General features: G+C 37.8%; 1 protein-coding gene and 1 long non-coding RNA gene across 2 annotated transcripts in view; one reads left to right on the forward strand and one right to left on the reverse strand.

Annotated features, from left to right (window-relative positions):
- The first annotated feature begins 6,441 nt into the window (after nucleotides 1-6,441).
- LOC131538747 (gastrula zinc finger protein XlCGF8.2DB-like) overlaps nucleotides 6,442-18,698 on the forward strand; it is a 149,236-nt gene continuing 136,979 nt past the window's right edge. Inside the window, exon 1 of the mRNA XM_058772827.1 lies at nucleotides 6,442-6,460. The gene's annotated coding sequence lies outside the window, so the exon portion shown is untranslated. The remainder of the gene's footprint in view (nucleotides 6,461-18,698) is intronic.
- LOC131538861 (uncharacterized) lies at nucleotides 7,375-16,546 on the reverse strand. Its single transcript, XR_009270722.1, has 3 exons — nucleotides 16,425-16,546; nucleotides 11,047-11,162; nucleotides 7,375-7,389 (listed from the first exon to the last, which is right to left on the reverse strand). It is a non-coding gene; the product is annotated as an uncharacterized LOC131538861 (long non-coding RNA).

Consider the following 18,698-nt stretch of genomic DNA (forward strand, 5'->3'; position numbering starts at 1 on the left):
ATAACATTGTGTCATGGTGACAAAGCAATGATCAACAGTACAAGTTTATAAATATTCAGTATATGGCACGAGTCTTGCAGATGATATGTATTGTGAAGAGTAGAGCTGTCGGAAGGAACTCTTTTTCATCTGCTCTGGGAATGTCCCATGATTCAGAATTATTGGCTAAAGATTCATGAGCGCATTGAAAACATTACCCGGACTAGCTTGGAGTTCTGTCCGAGGTTGTATGTTTTGAATGATCCACAAATGACATCGAACTGTGGAGCAGCGGACTTTATTCAGACCAGTATAATGATCGGAAAACAAATAATAATGAGAAACTGGAAGAACCCAGGTGAGCCCTCTTTCCAGGAGTGGAACACGGAGTTGGCGAAGGTGGCATCATATGAAAAACTCTCTTTCAACATCAATGACAGGGCGGAAAAATATGTGGCGAAATGGGGAAAATACGTGCAATATATTGCTACCAGATGAGAGCGTGGTGCTTATTGTAAAACTGTACATTTGATCCATGTGTTATTTTATTTTATTTTTTATTATTTTAATTCTATTACTTCTTTTGGTTTATTTCTTTTAGTTTGTTTTTTTAAAAATGTATCATCTCTGTTAAGATGTCATTTGTGATGTTGACTTCAGTGAAGACTATTATGTAACAGTGGTGTTTAAAAATCAATAAAATACTAATTATAAAAAAGAAAAAGAAAAGTAGAGCTGTGCGATATTGAAGAAAAATGCGATATGCGATAACTCATTAAATAATGCGATATTCGATACGATAATGCTTAAAAAAACTTACATTATCTTTAAAATATATTTTAAATTATATAACCTACATGAGGTTTCACATTCTTTTTATGACAAGAAAACATCCATATAAATTCTGAAAGTGAACATCAGTGTTTTACTGTAGTATAAGAAGTGTTATTTTAACATCAGTGTAAACCACAGGGTTTCAGGTTATCCTACATTAGCTTTATTTAATAAAATACTGAATCATAAAATGTACAAATAAAACATTGCTTAGTTTTTACTGTATGAATTAAATGTATCCTGATACTTATTAAAGCTACAAAACTTTGTCTTTTGTTCATGACCCCAGTTATTGCAAGCTGTTGCGATATGCATATCGCGATATATACATTTGCGATATTTTCGATATATTGTGCAGCCCTAGTGAAAAGCCCTATACAAATAAACAAATCGAATTGAACAACAAATTTCACATGGTTTCCATAATTCTACAATACAGTGGTAGAGAGCTCCGGTTTAAATCAGACTTGCACTCTCACTGGTAGCACAATTTAAATGTATGCCTTTGGCAGATACTTTCTCCTTAAAGCAACTTACAGAACACATTACAGTGGCAATAGCCCTGGAGCAATGGGATGAAGCATCTTGCTACAGGACACAATGGCTGTGGAGATCGACTACCTTTGGATAACTATACATGTGGTGTAGCTTACTGTGCCACACAATCAACTGCCAAACATTCCCCACATGCAACAGGCAGCATGTCTAAAACATGACAACTCTACATTTAAACTAAAAGGTTATATTAATGCAACAACCACATATGTGGAATCCCATAAAGATTGAGCAATAACATCTACATTTAATTGTCTAATTTAAATGAGATCTTTCATAACCATTTTTCTTTTTAAATCAGACAAACATACCTTCCTCTTGTGAACACCCATCCATGTCAACAGTCTCTAAAAACGGCAAGTAATAGAATATGAATGAGTTGTAAAACTGAAATCAATCTGACAAGAGTATACAAAATTACTACATAAATAGCTGAATAGACTTAAATTGTCTAGTTAGTCACATTATAACAATAACACCTGCCATCTTCATCAGTATGTTGAGGTCAAATACTTCTACTCTGTTATATTCTATTCTATTACTTATCAAATACTATCTACTATTCTAAAAGAGAACAATTTATAGATGACAATGCTATGCTTTTTAACTTTCCTTAATAAAAATAAAAAGACTTAATATCAGTCACATCAAGCTGAATTTCATCCAGATTCTTCCCTTTGTATTCTCCTAGCCGTCCCTGTTCCAGCGCTAAAAGAACTTTGCTTATTTTAGCTAGCTGGAGGGTGCCCTCTGGAAGGCGGTAGTGCTTTCTGTGGACCTCAATGTTATGCCCAAGGAAATCGGCCAATTGGTCAAGTTCTGTAGTCTTGAGATTCAGAACAGTTGATAGAGTAGCAATGTGTTTCCTTAGTTTTGCTGAGGTTAGTGCTTTGGGATGTTTGATGTCATCACATTCATTCACAAACTGCCTGATGCAATCAGAACCCCTCAAGTAATGGACAGAGAGCGGCAATGCAAACAAGTATCCGTTTTCACTCAGTACTCCACATTCTTCTCGCTTTTCAGTCAGAGTATCGAGCGATTCCCTCATGACCGGGGTAAGGAGAACAGGGACTTTCCTTCCTCTCTTTCCTACTATGGCAATCCTAACAAAATGCTTGCAAAGCTTCTGCTCGAGTGCTGTAAGGGCTAAGTTAACATCTTCGTGTGTTTCTGATGTATCCTTTGACAGGAATGCAGATAAGGACATTCGGGATACTGCTCCTGCTCTTCGTCGGTTGAAGAGGATAACTTGCGCCAGGGTCACTTTAGCTAGGTCCTTCCAGTTCAAGGGAGAAGGCTCCTTTTGCAGGGCACTCAATTGCTTCTGCTGTTTCTCAGACAAATAGCAATGAAGTTTCTGGACATCCTGTGTGAATGGTAGAACCTGAGGAGAATTCCACTTGGTCTGGTTAAGCTGAGTTAGCGCTTGGCTCGCAATGTCAAACTTCCAACTTTCTGTGCATAGCAGTGCAAATTCCTCAGCATCTTTGGTAGTCTGTTGATCTTTCGTCTTCAATCCTTCAGATTTGATAAACATAGCTAAAGCATGCAAGCCATGTCCAACTTTGCGAGCAAGAGATGGACGTTGATATTTGCCAGTTATATCATTGAATCCAGCTAGGCATCTTGCAGCAGAGACAACAAGACTGTACTTTTCAGGCTTTATGAGTTCTTTGATAGTCTTCACAGGTGTCAACTTTTTTGCTTCCAGTACCAGTCTGCCAAGCTCTCTCAGTTTTTGTCGAATATATTGGTGCTGGCTGATTACATACTTATTATTAACCATATTATTAACCATACTCAAGAATGCAGCCGTCTTCCTTAATTGCAACTGCAACCTCATCTTGATTCATATCACTTAAGAACTTCCAGTACGCATCGCTAAATCCAATTGGAGCAGGTTCAGCAAATGCACACAAAGCTTGAACTCTTGTTTTACCTCGTTTAGATGTCTTACCCTGAGGTTTGAAATTACAGACCTGAAAATGTCGCCACATCACTCTTTTTCAGAACATTCCATAGCAATAAACACAGTGCGTGAATTCTTGACCATCGGTTATTTTCTTTGGCTGCTTCCATGGGATGAGTTTGCCTTTGCGGCTCTCCAAAACTTTAGTGTTGTGTTCAAAGTTCCCCTTGTTTCTGATAAAATCCAATTGTTGTCGCCTTTCTTTTGAATTCTTTGGCAAGCTTAATGCCTTTGCGACATCAACCACATTGCTGTGTCTACACGACAAGTGTCTTGACATTTTCTGAACTACCTGTCCACAATACAAGCAGTGATGTTTTTATTATATCTTCTGGAACCATCCTCCTTCTTTAAAACTGGATTAACAAAGACTGATGGCTCATCTTCAGGTGGCATTGAAACACTTGTCTCCTTGTTTCGATATGTTCGCATAATTTTCTCTCTGCTTCTTTCTTCTCGGCTATCAGGAAATCTTTGTGCCGAGTCATGACTTGTTTCAAAGCTTCTGCTCTGACTGGACTTAAATCGACTTGGAGACTTGTTTCTGCTCTGACTAATGGATGACATTTTGACATTCTTTTTTTTATTTTCCAGGGACAACTCCAAGCTGCAGTCACTGTCATTGCTTTCCTCCCTGGGAATTGGAATATACTCATCTCCACTATCGCAACATGAGTCATCGGATTCTACAAGACTCCGTAAAAAAGTTAAAAAGGATTAGTCCCCCCCCCCCCCAAAAAAAAGAAATTTGCTCACCTTCATCCCAGATGTGCATGACTATTGTTCAGTGACCTTACATAACATGACTGAAATAAATACGCAACGATCACTTGTTTTGACTAGCAGTTATGCACTACTGTTAGCAACGTCTTTAACATGGATTTGTTCATTATAAAACAGTGTTTACCTTTTCAAATAACTAAACAATTGTATCGTCATGGATTACCATTAGCCAGCCTGAACGACATGCAAGTCTTGAAAATGTTGGCTGCCATCGGCTTCCATTCCATGTCTTAACATCTAAAAGGTTTTTTAGATGTGAGCAATAAAGGTCATGCACATCTGGAATGGGATTGAGTAATTTACATTTTAATCCTTTAGTTTGATAAACTGACTACACAAGTAACTGACCATTTTATATTGAGATGACATACATTCTATAGGGGCGCTAAGTAAAATATAGAGTACCTTTAATCCAAGTAAATGAAATTAGAAATGTATTTTTAATTAAGATTAGACCAAGAGACTAAAAACAAAAAAAGTATATGAAAGCATAAAAAGTCACACCCCTATCAATATTATTTGGAGAAACAATCGATTGATCAGGTTGATGCATGAGATAACTAAAGTTACTAGTACTATAGTTTGACTATAAACTGACCTAAGATCTCCAGAAACTTGAGCCTTAAATACAGAGGTAGGCAACCTGCAGCTCACGAGTCGCATGCGGCTCTTTGACTCCTCTCTAGTCGAATCGCAGGCTATATAAAAAAAACTGGTAAAATAAAATACTATTTTTATTAACGTTTGTCATTATCTGCACCTACAGTGAGGAAAATAAATATTTGAACACCCTGCTATTTTGCAAGTTCTCCCACTTAGAAATCATGGAGGGGTCTGAAATTATCATCGTAGGTGCATGTCCACTGTGAGAGACATAATCTAAAAAAAAAAATCCAGAAATCACAATGTATGATTTTTTAACTATTTATTTGTATGATACAGCTGCAAATAAGTATTTGAACACCTGTCTATCAGCTAGAATTCTGACCCTCAAAGACCTGTTAGTCTGCCTTTAAAATGTCCACCTCCACTCCATTTATTATCCTAAATTAGATGCACCTGTTTGAGGTCGTTAGCTGCATAAAGACACCTGTCCACCCCATACAATCAGTAAGAATCCAACTACTAACATGGCCAAGACCAAAGAGCTGTCCAAAGACACTAGAGACAAAATTGTACACCTCCACAAGGCTGGAAAGGGTTACGGGAAATTGCCAAGCAGCTTGGTGAAAAAGGTCCACTGTTGGAGCAATCATTAGAAAATGGAAGAAGCTAAACATGACTGTCAATCTCCTCGAACTGGGGCTCCATGCAAGATCTCACCTCGTGGGGTCTCAATGATCCTAAGAAAGGTGAGAAATCAGCCCAGAACTACACGGGAGGAGCTGGTCAATGACCTGAAAAGAGCTGGGACCACCGTTTCCAAGGTTACTGTTGGTAATACACTAAGACGTCATGGTTTGAAATCATGCATGGCACGGAAGGTTCCCCTGCTTAAACCAGCACATGTCCAGGCCCGACTTAAGTTTGCCAATGACCATTTGGATGATCCAGAGGAGTCATAGGAGAAAGTCATGTGGTCAGATGAGACCAAAATAGAACTTTTGGTCATAATTCCACTAAACGTGTTTGGAGGAAGAAGAATGATGAGTACCATCCCAAGAACACCATCCCTACTGTGAAGCATGGGGTGGTAGCATCATGCTTTGGGGTGTTTTTCTGCACATGGGACAGGGCGACTGCACTGTATTAAGGAGAGGATGACCGGGGCCATGTATTGCGAGATTTTGGGAACAACCTCCTTCCCTCAGTTAGAGCATTGAAGATGGGTCGAGGCTGGGTCTTCCAACATGACAATGACCAAGCACACAGCCAGAATAACCAAGGAGTGGCTCTGTAAGAAGCATATCAAGGTTCTGGCGTGGCCGAGCCAGTCTCCAGACCTAAACCCAATAGAGAATCTTTGAGGGAGCTCAAAGCCAGAAACCTGACTGATCTAGAGAAGATCTGTGTGGAGGAGTGGGCCAAAATCCCTCCTGCAGTGTGTGCAAACCTGGTGAAAAACTACAGGAAACGTTTGACCTCTGTAATTGCAAACAAAGGCTACTGTACCAAATATTAACATTGATTTTCTCAGGTGTTCAAATACTTATTTGCAGCTGTATCATACAAATAAATAGTTAAAAAATCATACATTGTGATTTCTGGATTTTTTTTTTTAGATTATGTCTCTCACAGTGGACATGCACCTACGATGACAATTTCAGACCCCTCCATGATTTCTAAGTGGGAGAACTTGCAAAATAGCAGGGTGTTCAAATACTTATTTTCCTCACTGTATATATTCACATGACCTCATATCTCTTATCTATACTACCTTTATCGTTATGAAAGCTGTTAGATCAAGGTCCAATATGAACAAAGTTTTCACTTATCACGTGATGAGAGTAAAGGCCCCGATATACTCACGGCAAAGTTCACGTATTTCGCCTGGGGGTAACATTTTTTTGATTTACATGAACAACGGTTCACCGTTAACGAACTCTCTCAATCATTGAACGAAATTCAATGATTGAGAATTCAAAAGCAAAAAGCGAGCACACATTTAATAGCCATTTTAATACTCTAAATCCAAGTTCACATGATTGTGAAATCAAAAGTAAAAAGCGCCCACTGCCACTGCCACTGTTATTGGTAATACCAGTGTTGTTGCAAGTTTATTCACCGGTGTGAACATTTCCTTACAGTGACATCCCTAGTAAAGTACTTCACATTCTTAGAGAACCTTTAAATGGTACTACTCTCAACAACTAATACCAGGCTCACTAAAATAAGCAAGAGACAAGAGCAAGTGAAAGAGGATTTGGTTAGCACTAACCATTAAGTAACATAATGTATGAAAAAATTAGGCTTACAGGACGGTGACAGTATCTCCTTGGCCTTTGTGAAGCCATTCCAGACATGGAAGGCTCATCCGTGCTGTCATCACTTGACTCATTAAGAGGAACACAAAAATCTGGTACTCTATTCACCTGCAAAAATGTAATTATTTCATGTACAATTATGTATTTTGTTCATATTCTATTGAAATCATATACAGGGGAAATATTTTGGTAGAAATTGTATCCAGAATGTCAGAGGCATACCAAAATGTTTTTTGGAACAACTTTGTTGTCTGACTGCAGACTAGAATCCTCATCAGTTTCATCTATTATACTCTCACTCGAGTCAATCAGAGGATCAGAAAAATTAGCCACTCCAACCACCTGCAAAAAAGGAGTTTCAATTTCAAGGCATGTTATACATTTTGGCTTACATTCTATTAAAATGAGTCACAGGGGAAGGACGTTTGAACCATTTATAGAAACAGCAGCATTTTAATAGCCTACATTATTGAAATCAAAAGTTGTATTTGTTAACATTTAGTTAATGCACTATGAACTAACATTAACAAACAATGAACAGCTGTATTTTTATTAAAATTAATAAAGATGAATAGATTCAGTAACATGTATTGCTCATGGTTCATGTTAGTAATAAACTAATGTTAAATCAAACCATATTGTAAAGTGTTTCAAAAAAATAATTTACAGAACACCTTAAAATAAGAACGTAAGGTGTGCTTACCCCCTTTAGTACAGTATATGGTCAGCAAGATTTAGCCTTAATAAACTACAGTATTTACAACTGAATTGTAGCCTATTCAATTGTAGATGGTAGAAAATAAGACTATTAGTTAAAATAAACTTTTTAATGCTACTTTTTTCCCCTGCTTTTTTATATTGATATTATATACCAAAATAATCTATTAAAGAAGGATTTTATCTTACAAAGCTATGAAATCCAGAGGTAAAATCACAGCTTTTTTTTTTTAAAGAGTGTTGGCCACCGAAGACCATATTTGACCCAGGAAAAACCCTGCAGGGTTAGCAATGTTTGTGTGCGGACATTCACACTTCAAGCAAGAATGTGAGGCATGAAATGTATGAATATATGCATGTTTTTTTTTTTTTGTATGACAGCCAGTGTAATTGTTTTTCTAAAACTGAAAATATTAAATGTTTATAAGGTAAACTTTTGTCACACACTGTTTCTGAATTCTCTTTTCTCATGCTATCCATGTGTTATAGCCTATGTGGCACAGTAATATTGTGTCGTTTAAGGAAAAAAACCCTTTCAATTGTATGTGCTCCTGAATTTTGGACTCTGCTCCAAATTTTTTTAATTAGGAGCATAAGTGCTCCTAATAAAAAAAAGTTACCGTAGAGCCTTGCCTTAACCCTTCACATACAGATGTGGTATAACCATACCAAAATTATATTAAAGCATACTGCCTTTATAATCAGGGTATCTGCAGGTATCAGCACTTCCAATGTAATACTTTTTAATACCATTTTTAAGACATCTTCAAAACATTTAAGACCTGCACATCATTTTGACTTCTATGCAAACACACAAGATCACCCTTCTCAGCGATATAGGAAGGAACAATGGACATTTCTGGCTTTAAATTAACTATAGCTGAGGTTAAGGTCTATAGAAGTATATAGGAGACCAGATTTTTAGCATTTCAAGTCAGAAATACTACAGAAATTGAATGGTCATCAAAAATAAAATAAATTAGGGATGCACCGATATGAAAATTTTGCCCAATGCTAATAACCGATAATTCTTTACATTTGAAAGCCCATACCCAATATATTGGCAGATAAATCTAAATTAAAATGTTGATATACTTTGATTGCCTGTATACATAAAAGACTCACCATTAAAAGCCATTGAAACACTTCAACATAAATCAAATAATACAGTAGCCTAGCTTGAACAAGTGTAAGACTCCTTAACTTTTAAAATTAATTTTACACTCCTATGGTCAACTTTATTAAAAAAAGGTAACATTTTATAAGGTTTCATTTTGTTAGCATTAGTTAGCATGAACCAACAATTAATGAACAATACTTCTACAGCATTTATTAATCTTAGTTAATGTTAAGCTCAACATTTTAAGACATATTTGAGATCCAAATTTGTATTTGCTAACATTAGTTAATGCACTGTGAACTAGTGATCGACGATATATCGGATCGACGATATATCGGATCGACCGATATTTGCGGTTTTTACGTGTAACGGCATCGGCCGATAAACGGCTGCTGCGTTCGCCGATAGTTTTTTTTCCCGGCATTATTTACAGACAGCTCTGTGTTGCTGGAGACGCTGCACTGCCCCTCCCCCACTAGCAGAGTGCTGGAATCTGCTCTTCAAGACAACGATAAGTTTTAAACTTTCAAAGCATCTTTTAACTGTTTGACTTAGCTGAAATATTGCCATACACTTTGAAAGTGGAAACACGTTGCTCTATATGTGCTTGCAACTGTAGCTAAGCAAGTTTGTGGGTCCAAATGGAAAACGCAAATGCCTCTATAAAACTGCTTGCCATTGTATTTATAGCCAGTTGTAGGCTATTCGTATGCATACGGTAGCTGTTACAAACACTGGTCATAGGATTAAGTAATGCCGAAGTTGTTCCGTGGTATTTGTGAGTTTTATTCAGCGACCACCTGTTTGGACGCGTGTGGTGTGTGTGTCTCTCCAGTGTTTCCCACACATAGACTAATTTGTGGCGGTGCCGCCACATATTGTGTTTTTTGGCGGTTGCCAAAGCGAATTTTTATCTTATTTGATCGCTGAGTAATGTAGATGACAGACAGCTGCGCGTGACAGGTCGCATGTTAAAGGCTGAAAGAAAGAACGAGCAGTCAGAGAGAGAGCGCGTGCGCTAAAGCTGAAGAGAACGAGCACCGGGAAACTGAAAAACTTTTCTAGCAGGTGGTTTAAATTAACGAAACGCATCCTATGTGAGATTAATCAGATATTTACATTACACAAATTTAATATTACGACTTATATCTGCACAAAATGACGCTTCGAGTGTGTGCGCACAGAGAGCTGACCGTCAGCATGCCAGTGTGGAGTTCAGATGTCTTGCATGGTTCATTGCAATTTTGCATTTTAAGATCTTTGAAACGTGGATTTAAGACATTTGAATGCTAATTAAGGCCTTATTTTTACATTTACAAATTTAAGACTAATGCCTGGAACACACCAAGCCGCCGCCGACGAACTAGCGCGGATAAAAGCCGACTGTGTTGTTGCCTCGCGTCGGGGTAAAAAGCTGCACTGAACACATGAGAGAACTACTGCCGACTGTCAGCTAGAATGTGCGTTCTGTGCCTGCGTGTGAATGAGACAACTGTGTATTTCTCCCGATATTCATCTATATTCGTCATTCAAAAAGGGAACCCAACGCTGCCGGCTGCAGATACACAAACCATAAATAAAGCAGTGCGTGCTTACCGTTTTGAATATCAGTCCTGCTAAACACTTTCTTTATTCCACTCGGCTCATGTTTATATTGAAATATTCGCCAAGGAACACTCAGGTAAGATGTTACATTAGAATAGCCTTCTATGGTACAGATGGAACCGTTTTGACTTCTTTGCTCACTATTGTACTATTTTCGTGCACTGACTTGTTCACTAAGCTGAACAGCCAATCAGAGTTCCCTCTTTCACCGACGGCACGACAGCGATTTAACATGTCGAATCGGGCAAAAAAAAAAAGCCGACGAGGACCAATTTCAGCCGACGGTGCTGAACACACAGAGAAAACTTAGTCGGCCGCCGCACAAAAACTGCCCGACAGCCGACCGTCGGTTTGGTGTGTTCCAGGCTTTAAGGATCCAGACATCCTAATAAATCAACAGAAGTTGGGTCTATGTCAAGTTATTAACACACAATGTGGACACTTTTACAAAACCAATGCTAATTTATAATTTTCCAACAACAAAGATATGCATTATCACGTAAATTTATGCAAACGATCAGTGCTAAGAAATTCATGTGTAATATGCTGTCCCATACCTTTGTTACCATCGATAAATCGTTCCACAAACCCCGGCTTGTCCCTCAAAGACAGAATGTATGTCCTGGCATCATCAACAGGCCGTATCCTCATCTTTCTTTTCAACATTATGGCTCTGTGAAAATAATTACACAAACACACTAAAAATAAATGAAATTTGCATGGGGAAAAAAAACTAAATTTAATATTCAGTGATTTAAGGCACAGGTTAGACCACAGATATAAAACAGAAACAATAATTAGATATATTCAGCCAAATAAAATAGATTGATAAACAGATCTAAACGCATCCAACTAAACTACACGGCTCCTCCCTCTCCGTGGACCTTTCTCATTGGCTAAAGCCACACACAGTTCCATTAGTGTATCTGCTGCAATACCACGTTCCCAGCTACAGGGGCGATAGAGAGCACACTCACACACACACACACACACACACACACACTCATAACCTGTTTTTATCACCTTTTGGGGAAAGTGAAAAAAAAGCATGAGGCATATGAGCAGAGGCTTATGAGGCCGTTTACATTGAAATCGGTGTGGGGCCCACTATTTTGGGCCCCACAACGCTGTTGGACCCCATACCGTTGGTGGGCTACTGGTCACCGGGCCCCACAAACTAATAAATACAAGTGCACACACACACACACACACACCACATCAGTTCCAGTATTGCTAACTTGACAGCGCAGTTGGTACTTTATGTAGAACCTGGTCAAAAAGAACGCACACACATATTTAACTTAAAAAAACATTCCACTGGAACTGAGCTTCAGTCATCAACTCGTAAAAGTTACAAATGACCAATCCAACGCTCACAGTATCTGACTAAGCTTCCTGTCGGTTCTCCTTATCATCTCATGAAGCTGGGAGGAGAACATCTGGCCATTCTTTGAAGCACAGGATTTTCAATGTTGGTCTTGACCAGTTTACCATAAATAAAGTTGAATAAACAGACAGTACAAAGCACGGGGAATCTGGACATGCTCCATGCCCAGATTCTGCCTAAATTCCCTATCTGCTTTTGACCGTAATTCAATGATGGTATCAACAAGGAAAGACAGATATATGTTAACCAGACTTGAACAAACCTACAGCACAGACATCCTGGTGACCCCAGAGCAAACCCCCCTTTTTCAAGTTGCATTCCAAGACGATGCCGTCTCTGGTGCTCGGACATCAAAGACACTCTAGTCACACAGAGACGGAAAAGACTGCTGCTATTAAAAGCAATATATCCAAGAGACAATACATATACGAATGTGGTATTTTATGTTTCATATATCTGACTGTAGTTATCAGAACTTATGATATTTTAATCTGTGACTTAAACCATTTAGTAGGTAAAATTATAGGTATTCAATATATAACTATCTCATGTTTGGTATTAAATTTCACGTTAGGATGAGTCCAGTACATTGAAATAGATGAATGTTGACTTTTATCTTCATAAGGTATGATTATAACACTTTGTAGAAATTTGCTAGGATATTGTGGCTTAGGTGACATATTTATGAGCAGATAATGTATGCATGAAGTTTGAGTTGTGTGGAGCGTGGCTCCTCCCTACAGAGACAATGTGATTGGGTCAGACAGTGACTAGGATGGACTTAATTCTGTCCGATAAAACAGACACCCCAACTTTGAAAAGAAGCTCAGAACAAAGAACGGGGTGAACAACTGGTGAACTTGCAAGAGACTTGGCTGAAAGTCTGGGCGTTGCCCCTCGATCGTGCTGCGAAACATCTGGCTGATCATCAAGAGACTTCGACACCCTGGCCACGTCTGACCAAAGAAAAACTTGCAAAGTTGTGGCGTAAGATCTTCAAACTCGCTATTCGCGCGCTACCAGGAAGCCATCAAATCCAAAGGAGGAATCCCGAGTGACGTCACGCGACAACAACACGTCAGCAGGAAAAGTCCTGGGTTTCCCCCCCCCAGTAACCCTTCAAGAAGTACAGCCTTCAACTCCCACGCACGATAAGTAAACAAACAAATCTCTTATTCGCTGCAACTGGTTGAATTGAATGAATCGTTAAAAGATAACAATAACTGAGTCTTCCGTTTGTGACGTCCCCATAAGGTCGTCCTTAATTCTCAAGAAAAGAGAATAGTTACCTTCCTTCAAACTGTTTTGATCTTGCCATAATATGTGTATGTGTGTGTGTATTTGTTTTGGTTATTTGTATTGTGCCTTAGAATAGTAAATAAACGCTCGATTCATTTTTCATGAATAGTCTGGTGCCTTGATTTTCAAATCGTTAAACTATTTGCCATAGATCGTGTTACCTGTTGCTCAGGCAAATTTCCCAATAAATCCTGTATTCTTATCAACAATAAGAAGCATTGCTGAATTATACGTATTAATACTCGCGGGACGAGTTGTTAATAAGGTATAAATTATACAATTTTGATTAATATCAATTAATCAGATCAAAACCGAATTTCTACGATTTGGTTCCCTAAAGCTAAAATTTATAAATGAAGGATAAAACCTTACAAATTATTACATTTATCAAAATAAAATATAGTGAACTAAATATCAGTGCGTCCGCCTCTGTGTCACCATTGGAATGCGACTGAAGTACAAAGCCTATCATTTACATAATAAATAATAGTTTAGCATTTAGATAGGTTACATCGCAAATATGGAAATATTATGGAATATCTGGATTTGTGCTGAATGAGAGCGGTATGATACACGAGCACAAAGCTCCATTTTGCAAACAGTTGAGTGCGCAAGCCTTTAAAGTATACTCCCTTGTCAGTCTATGTGAGAGACGCGTTCAGAATCAGCACATGGTCACTGTCAAGGGGGCTTTGTTTTCAAGTGCGCAACTCATGGCATTCGCTGTTCTTCTGCTGGCGGTTATCAAACAGCGCTGCATTACTGCGGGCGCCCTCTTCTGGATTGGGGGTGAATTGCCTGTATTCATCGTAAGGCCTCATGCAACGAACCGAGATGTCCGTACCGTGACTGTTCGGTACGAATACATGTACCGTGCCACCCCTAATATATACACACATATAGTATGTACACAAAAACTTTTATTTTGGATGAGATTAATCTAGATTAATCTATGCCCAGCACTAATTTATTTCAACAATGCTTAGTGGTGTGCAGTGGGATTTTTTACATATCAAAACTGAGCCGCGGCAGAAAAAAGGTTGGGAAACACTGGTCTATGTAGTTGTCAGTGATGTCATTGCTGAGTTCTTCATTAAAGATTGTGTTGGTCGAAGTATTCCTCGTCTCCATGTCTCCTCGTTTCCCAAGCTCCAACAACACGTGACAGAAGACCGAACTGAAAGGATGGAAGTCGCCGCTCAGTTCCTTATATCCCCGAGAATCCTACTCCGCCATGGGCTCCAGAGTCCACAGCTCCGCCATGGCCGCCCGAGTCCCCTGAACCGCCATGGCCTCCCGAGTTCCCGGAGCCGCCCTGGAGGCCGTCCGCCCGTCCCCGTACTCCTGTGACAATGTCATAGTACATACTGATCAAGACATCCAAAGGAAGTTTACAAAAACTGTAGGCAACAACTTGCATCAGAACAAGTGACCCATCGCACATAATCATCACAGGTCTCCTCACAGATTTCTTCCCAAACAACTTGTAGTAATCTGTTTGAAATGACTCCAGAAAAAACACTGATGCAGTGGTGTGTTGGCAGGTAACGTACGTTGCAACAGGTATAGGGGAGGCTCCTTTGGTAGGATTCCTCACCACCAGCTCATACACTATGTCATCCCTGCATCGTTGATGGAAAAGTCTTATTGTGTTTTTGGACCACAACATTACTCCTCTTGGGTGCAATAGCACCTTTTGAAGAACTTCATTGTCGTCATCTGTTTTGTCCTCCACCATTTTTTCCAAACTTAATACTTAATTTTCATGCCTTCTGCATTTCTTCCGTGTGTTGAAGGCAATGTTTTTGAGGACAGCTGCTGTAGGTGCCTGGTCTCTACATCCTGACTCAAAAACCATAGGTGGTATTTTGTCCAGACACTGCAAATGTAAGGCTCTTGGAAGCACTGATTCCAGTTGTTTTGCAAATATTTCTCTGTTATCAGCCCGTACGGGTCGTCTTCTCAATTCGTCCATACTGTGACACACCACCTCTCCCTGAAGCGTCACCCAGGCCGTGAGGGTACTCTCATCCTTCACAGTGACCTCCACACAAACGGGACAATCTGAAAATGTGTAGTAACCTAGGCACTGAAATACAGGTCCTTTTTTTTGGACATTTTATTTTTCACTGTGTGCCTTTTAAAAGCAATGCTGCAGTATGGATGGACAGATTGTATTCCTTTTGAGATTACATTTGTCCAGTGCAGGTCTTTAAACTGGTGTCCGACCTGTCGTTTTCTCAGGTCTCTCCATTCCTTAGTGCCAATAAAAAGAAAACATGGTACTGTCGGCAGCTTATGCCAGAAAAAGAGATCAGCTGGACCACTATTTTCAGAAGATGTTTCTGATGCTTGGCTACAATCCTGTCTTTCAGTAAGCTAAATGAAGAAAAAAGTGTTTAAATACATTAAGTTTAGTGCAGTATAAAAACGTTATTTTTTTCCGGCAAATTCTACATTATGCAGAAACTTCAAAATGATTCTGAACATCTTCAAGTCATTCAAAATAGAAGTAAAATAAATAAAAAAATAATGAAACTAATTTTCTAAGAGTAATTTATCTTGAATTTGTTACGTTACTATATGAAACTCATTATTTGTGCTTTAGAAAAAAAAAAGAAAAGAAAACGTAGTTTGACTTTAATACCCTAATATTTTATGTATGTGGTTTTAAATTTGTTACATGAAGTTTATTTTTGGAAAAATGCCATAACAAGAGATATATCACTTTTGTAAGTTAGTTTATGTTGTTTAAAGATGAATTAATTCTGTGTTTATTTACTTCAGGCCTGTTTTAGTTATCAGGCACGTTCAATAAGCGCCAGTTTTGAAGAGTGTGCATAAATCCAGTAAGAAACCCTGGAATATGACATAAAATGAAACTCGCAACGAATTAAACATCAAATAAAGCAAAATGAAAGATAACTGGTAAAGTAATCAGGGGCAAAACAGCGGTATGCCAGAGATTTAAAAAAAATTACTCCTTATTACTCCTTCACATTCATGTGACTTCATACACAATTTCCCTATTTGTTTGAACTACCGTGCTTAAAATGACAGAGACGTGACGCTGTTTGGGAAAATGTCGTGACTAGCTATTTCATTTTCACAACAATCCATTGTACTATGCTGGTAAATCAGCAAATTAGGTCGATGTACAGGAAACGCACCCCTGGATGGTTAAAATTTTCCATGTTAAATTATCACTCTAATTACAATATTCCTATACATGTATTGGTAAAATGCTACCTGCACATCCAAGCTGTTTTTTGGCACAACCTTGGCTGAAGAAGACTCGGCCTCCACAGCATCCTTGGCCTCATACTCAATGTTGCTGTCAACTGTAGCGGCAGGACTGACCTGAGGAGACCACTTAGATGTACAGAGGAAAAAAGAGTAAACTACATTGTTAGGCCACTACAGTGAGCAATTGAACAGTGTTATGCCAATTGTAAAGGCATAGGGTGTTTAATTTACATTATGCAATAACTGATTCTGTGCTTGCCTCTTTTAGAAGCATTGGAGTTACTTTATATAACAACTACAAACTAAGTAAATGCTAAAATCTAAAAACTGCATCCTTGTGCAAGTTCATGCTGTTAAGATCATGATTTTTAATGATATCTCCATATGCCTGCCTATAATCAATCCAACAATAAAATATTAAAACATTTCAAGCAAGCAATTTTTTTCATATGTAATGAGATGTTTTTGGTAATTCCCATTTTTAACCGTTCAACAATGTTTTAAAGTTTACCACCTTTTCACCGGAAGATTCAGACTGTTCCTCAGCACTGTCATCCTTTAAAGCTGTAGTCAGATTCTCCCAGGATCCCTGAAAGTAGATATTATAAGCAACATAACGTAACCCTTCATAATAAAAAATGGCATTTGAATGGAATTTATTTATATTTTGTATTTTGTTTATTTTTATCGTAACAGAAAATACCTTCCAAAGATGTGCAGTGACTTTGCGAATTTTTAGTCGATTCGCTAATGTGTTGGGAACTTCCAAGTCTTTGCAGACATCTCTCCATAACTCAGCTTCATTATAAATACTGTAGTCCCTTATTCTGGCCCCAGGTTTAGCAAATTTGACAATGCTTTGCAATATTTGATCCAGGCTTTTTGAAACTCTTCTTGACTTTAAAAACAAATATAAAAGTCATGCAAAGGTTTTAGGCAACCCACAAATATATTATATTTGTATTACTGTTCATCAGTTAAAAACTTGTCAATTTAATGTAATACTTGCCTTTCCATAGGTGGTGAAGGTGCAGGTTCTAAAACAAATGGACACACATATGTTTAAAAAAGCCACAAAATGTATGCAATCCATGGTGTATGCCTATATGACATGGCTCAATTATACATTTGCATTTTTGAATTAACCCCACAGTCCTCTGTGCAGATTTGGTCCGCTAATCCTCTGGACCTTGTCAAATATAACTTGGAGCAAAAATTACTTATTTCTTCCTTTTTTGTCCAAAAACGTACAGTACTTACAGGAGCAAAGTTATTGTAATAAACTGAACAAAAAATGTGCATTGAAGGCAATTTGTTCCTTCATGCATGAAGGTATGCAATTATACATTAACAAGTAATATTTTGTAAATAAAAAAAGAAAAATATAATTTTTGTACTTATTTTGCTATATTATATATAATTTTACCCAATCTTTTTGTGTCTCAATGGGTGTGTTTCTATGGAGGAGCATAAGTGTCACGGAAATAGTACAAAATCATTCCATTACAGTTTTTTTTTTTTTTTATACAGTCAATTTTGCATTAATATCACTACCTTACTGTAATGTTTGTGACCTGTAGACAAATAATTTACAACTTTTTTTTTTTTAATTACTTGGATACAAACACATAAACCTAATATCATTTGTTCATTGAAGTAAAATCACCAGTTTAAATTTACACAACTTAACTTCAAAATATTACTACCGTATTGTCCCGAATATAAGACAATGTTTTTTTCTTGGAAATACATCTGAAAAAACGCGATCGTCTTATATTCGGGGTCTAGACTTTGACATGTCAGTAATACACCCACAACAATAGGTGGCGCCAAAAACGCATATAACGAGTGTGCCATGAAATATGTAATGTAATGTGTGTTGTAAAGTCGTGACTGTTATGTTAGCCTGATGGGACCAAACTTTCTCTGTAAGTGATTTTAAAACATAAGACTACACCCAGATTTGAAGACTACAATAAGATTTCACTTCTACTGATAATACAATTTTGGTAGGCTACTATGAGATGGATAGCCTAATTGTTATATAATTCAGATGGGCTACCTGTTATTTTTATGGTACATCAAAAAGTGTATATTTTTCAATGTCATTGTTGGTACATTTTACCAGTATTTACCATACTTTCAAAACAAATTAAAATAGGAAAAATATGCAATTTGAAAATAATTTAAGAAAAAAAAATGTGTTTTACAGAGAGAAAAAAATAAAAAATAAAAGAAAAATTTGGTTTTCAAAAAGCCTTTTTCCAAAAGGTACAT

This window comes from Onychostoma macrolepis, chromosome 04, assembly GCF_012432095.1.
Source record: "Onychostoma macrolepis isolate SWU-2019 chromosome 04, ASM1243209v1, whole genome shotgun sequence".
Taxonomy (NCBI): Eukaryota; Metazoa; Chordata; class Actinopteri; order Cypriniformes; family Cyprinidae; genus Onychostoma; species Onychostoma macrolepis.